The following is a 6,761-nucleotide window of genomic DNA, read 5'->3' as shown; positions in this document are numbered from 1 at the left end:
TTGGTTGGAGATGACGTGCTTGCCGCAATGGGCACCGCTTGCAAGGACCTTCACTTATACTACATGGAGAAATCTAACGCTAGGAAGCCAACTAAAGCTACCGATATCCTTGAAGAGCACGACGGAAAGCCATTTCTTGGTCCAACAAATTATATCGTGGTCGACTTCAAGGATCTTTTCGACCTCTACAGGCTCCGAGCGGTGACACAAGCCTCGTTAAGTGCTACTCCTTGAAAGTATTGTCGCCCAACTCAATCTAGTAATAACAATCGGTTTAACTTTATTACAAGATCGTTTATCCTGTGTGTAGGTTAAGTTGGCAATGGTGTCAGAAGCATGCACCGGAAGTTGCCTTCCTTGATCCACAAGTGGTCACTGTCACAAATCTCCAGAATGACCGTCAAGGAATGGTCAACTACATCTACGACACCTTGTGGTCCCGCCGAGAAAAGCAGTACATTATGTGCGCCTATAATCAATAGTAAGTGTGTTAACTAAATATACACAACAGCATGACACATTCCTTGAGTACTTAATTAACTTTCACTATATTAATGCCGCAGTGCCCATTGGATCCTTCTGGTCATAACACCTAAGTGGAGTACATGTCACTACCTGAACTCCAGAATTGATAAGAACGCATATGATTGGACCCCAATTCAACTAGCGATAGATGAAGCGTGGGCCCAATACGTGCAAAGAGGAGGCCTTAGGAAGACAGGACATGACACTCTCATCCACAAAAAAGACTTCCCAGTGAAGCAACAAATAGGTGACCAGTGCGGATTCCATGTGTGCCACAACATGCGCCTTCTGTATAGAGAAAAGGTGAATACTTTGGCTGAGTTTGAGGTCGGTGGTCTCAATTGTGACAGACTAACTACATTTTAGTACTTATATATGATCGATCAACTAATCTGGAATTATGACAATGTAGGGCACAATAACCAAGTCTCTGCCTGCCAGTTTTGAGGAGGTTCGCGAGGAGATAGCTAGCTTCATCCTCCGCGAAATAATTAACCCCAAAGGAATGTTTAGACTTAAACTAAAATGATGAACAATGTTGAACTTTTATGTTTAGGCAATGATTAACACTTATTATGCAACTGTGATGATGTAACTGTGATGTTTATATTTATGTATATATTTCATATGTTTATGTTAAGACTTGCTAAATAAATATTTGATCCAATTAACTCGGTTTTGCAGGTGAATATGATAAATATTTGAATGGATGTGAAATATGAGATGGCTGTGAATGTGTGGTTGTCTGAAATATGTTGATGTATGTGTATGTGAATGCATATGTATATGAATGGGTGATGCTGGGGAGCTGGGGATATTGGATATCTGTGTTTGTTTCTGTCATTTTTGCAGCGGGTATGGCTAGCAAAGGCCTGAGGCTAGCAAAAAACAAAATTTATTTTTTTGTGGATTATAGTCATCTGTGACGGGCCATAACTAAATGCCCGATTGAGATGAGGTCATCTGTGACGGGCTTTAGTTTAGGCCCGATTGAGGTCAGTAGTCATCTGTGACAGGCTCTAGTTTAGGCCTGATTGAGGTGAGTAGTCATCTGTGACGGACTCTATTTTAGGCCCGATTGAGGTTATCAGTCATCTGTGATAGGCTATAGTTTAGGCCCAATTGAGATGAGTATCATCTGTGACGGGCTCTAGTTTAGGCCCGATAAAGGTTAGTAGTCATCTGTGACGGGCGCTAGTTGTGGTCCGATAGAGATAGGTCATCTGTGACGGGCTATAGTTTGACTGGTCGTCTAGGTCAAAGTATCGGTGACGGGCTTTACTTAGGGCCCGATTGAGATATATTTATTCATGACGGCCGTTTGCCCGATTGAGATAACTCTTCACATCAGTGACTTCTAGCCTGTGACGGACTCTGTGCCCGATTGAGATGGGGCTTACTGTCCGATTGAGACGAGGGTATCCGTTCTAGTGTAAGCTGTACTATTATTAACAAATCATTAGTTAGTGTGAGGTCCCAAACTAATAACAGAGTGGGTTGGTACTCGCGGAGAAAAAGATATAGGAGTAGTACAGAGTGCAGTCGTTGAATACACTTTGAAAGCCGTACTCTGCTTTTTCTTCTTATAAATCTCTCTTTACATGACATTTTGAATTAATACAAATCCCATAATTTGCGCGATCCAGAGATCTTGAGAGCTTTTTCAGTTTATCTTCTTGTCAAAAGGCAATTAGTGCAGCTACTGCTGATATATACAGTACTCCTACATGTTAAAACATGCATATATACATACTCATGTAGAAGAGAGGCATAATAAGAGAGGAAAAAAAATGACTGTTGACTACTATAAACAAATCAGTGGGTCAAATTACTTGAGAAAGGATGTATGTATAACATCTACAACCAGATGATAACAATAGCAGGTGGATTCTGATCTTGTAAGCCACATACAAACATAAATACAGATAAGTATGCTATATGCCATGAAAGGCGGCCACGATGAGTTCACTATTGGAGAAATGGTCTTTGGAGGGTCGAGCGATTCCCACAATTATCCCGGTTATAATAAAAACCGGGACTAAAGATTATTTTTAGTCCCGGTTAAAAAAAATTGATCTTTAGTCCCGATTCATCCCCTGTCAGAAGCCTGCCAGGGGACCGAGGATTTTTAGTCCCGGTTGATAGTATCAACCGGGACTAAAGATTAATCTTTAGTGCCGGTTGGTAATTCCAACCGGGAGTAAATATTTATCTCCCATCTCTGGTCGGATAAGTCCTAGATAAGATCAGTTAAGTTCTCGATCTCCTCCTCCCCTCCCCCCTCCTCCTCCCCTGCTCCCCTTCCTCCTCCTTTTCTCTACTCCTCCTCCTTCCTCTGCGCGGGTGAGCGGCAGGCCGAGAGGCGGCCGGCGCAGGGGGGCAGGCCGAGAGGCGGCCGGCGCAGGCGAGCACCGAGCGGCGGGCCAGGCGGCGGCTGGCGGCAGCCAGCACGGGCGAGCGGCGGGCCGGGCGGCGGCCGGCACGAGCGAGCAGGCGGCCAGCGGCGGGCAGGCGGTGGCGAGCAGGCGGCTAGCGGCGGGGGCGGCGGCGGCAGCGGGTAGGTGGGGGCGGCTGGCGGCGGTGGGCGCCCGGCAGGGCAGCGCACGCAGGCGGCGGCCGGCGTCCTCGTTTTCTTTTTTTTTTTGTGATTTGTGATTCACTGGATGTATAATTTCTAGAATTTGTGATTCATTTTATGGATCTGTGATTGTTTTTATTTTGTGTGTAATTTTTTTAAGGATTTGTAATATATTTGATTTGTGTGTACAAGTAACTTAGGATTTGTGAGATGAATGATTTGGGATGTTACTTGATTTGAGATTTGATTTGGGGATATGCATCTCATCCGATTTGGGAGAAAATACCAGGAGTAACTCAGTCAGTAGCAAATTAACAATGAAAAAAAAAGAAAAGGGGATCAACCGGGACATGGCTCAGCCATCTTTAGTACCCGTTGGTGTTACCAACCGAGACTAAAGATGAATCTTTACTCCCGAGTATTTGAACCGAGACTAAAGATTATGGTCTTTAGTCCCGGATTTCTTCTCCCGGTTCGCTACCCGGGAGTAAAGAGGGTTGCGAACCGGGAGAGATATGGGGTTCTCTAGTAGTGGTTGGGGGGAGGGGGGAGCGGCGGTGAATCGATTGAGATATGGTAGATGCCTATATATGCTCTGCACAAAAGAGTAGGATGGCCATGTTCACCGGCGGCAAAAAAAAACGTGAGCTCGCTAGCTGCTTTGTCTTCCTTCTCTTCAGCGCCGCTTAGACCACGCCACAGCTTCGTCTCCACACCCATCAGGAGAGAGAACGAGCGAAAGAGGATTATGTAACTAGTTTTCTTTTTTCATAACATATTGGTGTTTCTTTTGGAGCTTGATTTTCATAGCTCTTAAAATTCTTGGGGTACGTTGGAGCTGCTGTAACTTGTTATTGTTACGAGATGGAGTATATTCTTAATATTTTAGACAAAAAAAATAAGAGGATTAATTGAGTCACTTAAATTTAAATTACAAAGTCTTTTTCTGCACAAATCCAAGAGTTGGAGCCATGTTAGACATGAGACTGTGCCATAGTCTTCGGTACACATATTTCATCATTAATTTTTCTGTTAATGGGTTTACAAAATTTATTAAAGATGTAACAACGTGAAAAAAGTCGAATATGTTAATATCATTTTTGCATAGGAAACCTTAATACTTTTATATTAATCTAGATAAAGTGCTTGGGTATGATGAATCCATTTTCAGTGAATCTAAAGTAGTGAAAAAAAACTAAAGTTTTTCACCACCACATTACGCCACGTCATCAGAAAAATTATAACCATCGGACGCAACATATATTCAATCTCTAACGTTGGATCTGGCATAGAGGTAAAAGATGAGTCAGAGGGATGAGTCTATGGGAGGTTCAGACTTCGACCCGATCACCTGAAAGATCTAGAGAGGAAGAAAAAACCACAAGCCTCCCGGAAAGTATTTTCTATACCTAGGTGCCATGTAATTTAACCAGTTATATAAAAATTTCATAAAATTTAATAAGATAGACCATGATAATTTAAACAGTTACATATAAGAGATATATAAATTTTGTGAATAATATTACTATCACTTTGTCAGAAGAAGAAATGACCAAATAAAACCTATAGATATTGATGAACTACAACTTGGTTGTTGATGACTTTTTCAGTTGAAATCATTTAGTATTTAAAAATGTTGTTTGAAGTTATCATAATTTGAAATTCAAATTCAAATTATTGAAACAAAGTCATATAGCAAAATGACCAAACAAAAGTTGTAGATCTTGATATGTTATACAACTTTGTTGTTGACAATTTTTTCATTTGAAATCATTTACTATCAAAAAAAAATATTTGAATTCCTTATATTTTAAAATTCAAATTTTGTATAGGTCAATCAAACTTAGATGGAGAAATAACCAAAATAAAATTGGTACATCTCAATAAGTTATACAACTTTGTTTTTGACAACTTTTTCACATAAGTTCATTTAGTATGATAAAATTCGATTCAAAGTTTTAATATTTTGAAATTTCCAGGTTAAATGACCATTTTGTCCTTGTATAATAGGTTTCCATATATCAGGGTTATTCTCGTAAAATCGTATCAAAAATGCTACTTCCCTCAACCCTAGCTGATTCCAAATTCAAGTCCAGACCACCCACCAGTCCAAATCTTGTTCCTCTTCTTTCCCCAAACCCTCGCGCTCAGGGCTCTGATCCAGCGCTCGCCGACGGCCGCGTCGGCCAAGGCCTCCTTGGTGGCGGCGACGGCAGGCGTGGGCGGGGTGGAGCCAGCCGTGACGCTCGACCAGGTGCCACGGTGGAGCAACCCTGACCAGCGCCTCTCCTCCTCTTCCCGCACCGCCGCCGGATCCTTTCTGAAGCAAATCATTCACCTGTCTCTTCACTTCAGCTAATTCATTAGATGCCAGTCCTTGCACCAGATGATGTGGACATCACTCATTTGAATACACACAACAATCCTCAACCGGTCATTTAAGGACCGATAATAAGAGCTCACGTGCGACAATTGAATTTAGAGGTGAGCTCGTTCCTATGTTCTTCTTTGTACGAATTTAAGAATAGATTGCTATCTAATGATTATATTATATTGTGATTAGGAACAATGGAGAGGACAGGGAGACACTTGAAGAAGGACTTAGTGTCATGGAGGATCATCGAGGACGTCCAAGTCAAGGTGGAGGCCCAAACAAGTCGACTTCGAGTGCAATTCGGAGTCCAGGACCAGTCTGCACTAAAACGGACGCTCAGGTTGCATACGTGCTCATGTTGGGGCATTCTTTATATGGATGGAAAGCTAAGAAGATAAATTTTCCAATGGTCTTGGTCCCACGTCCAAATTCTTTCCGAGTCAACGGGACTTGACTGAACAATTTGACGTCCAGAATCTGTCCCGGTGTTGCGTCACCGTATTTGGGCCTTTGGGCTGTGTATCGTGTTGGAACCCATTAGGGTTGCATCAAGGGTTGGTTGAACGACCCTAAACTCTATATATCAATACCCACTGTCACCTTTAGGGTTTGGGTTCGCTGCTAGATCGGTTTGTAAGACCCCAACTTATGAGCTTAATCATTCGGTTGTATTCTACCTTGTCCTTGTTTGTGTTCTTCAATTCGCAAACAGGGATTAGCCTTCTCGGCGAGGTCATCCGCGTTTCGACACGGGTGATAACAAGAGAAGACGTGGTGCTGCGATTGCGGGGCTCAAGAGCGTGTTCGTTCAAGAAGCCAGATCGATTTGTGTCGCGACTCCGCCCAAATCATTGGTTATCATAACCTTTCGGAAGATCTGGTTCTCAGAACCTTTCGAAAGATCGGGAACCCTAGTCCACATCAACTAGACCACTTGGCCCCTTGTTACGTCTTTGCCAGCGGGTAATAGTAGAGGATGTCCTCATCATTCCCACCCCCTTAAACAAGGGCCCGGGTCTGATACCAAATGATGCATCCGGCCAGGTGGGGTTGCCGAGGCCCAATAACTTAAGGTTGCCCAGACCCCCAACAGTTCTTAGGCACACCCACTCGGGGAAAGGCCCAATCTCCCTAAAAGACTAGTCCAATAGGAAAAGGGTGGCTCTCCCTTTTAAGGTGGCTTCCTCCTCCCAAGCTAAGCAAGGTGGGATTATTCAGAGGCTCAAACGGTCGCCGCCCGACTACAACTGGACCACTTGACCCCTTGTTGCGTCTTTGCCAGCG

This window comes from Oryza sativa, chromosome 3, assembly GCF_034140825.1.
Source record: "Oryza sativa Japonica Group chromosome 3, ASM3414082v1".
NCBI classification, from domain to species: Eukaryota; Viridiplantae; Streptophyta; class Magnoliopsida; order Poales; family Poaceae; genus Oryza; species Oryza sativa.
This window is presented reverse-complemented; position numbering follows the sequence as displayed.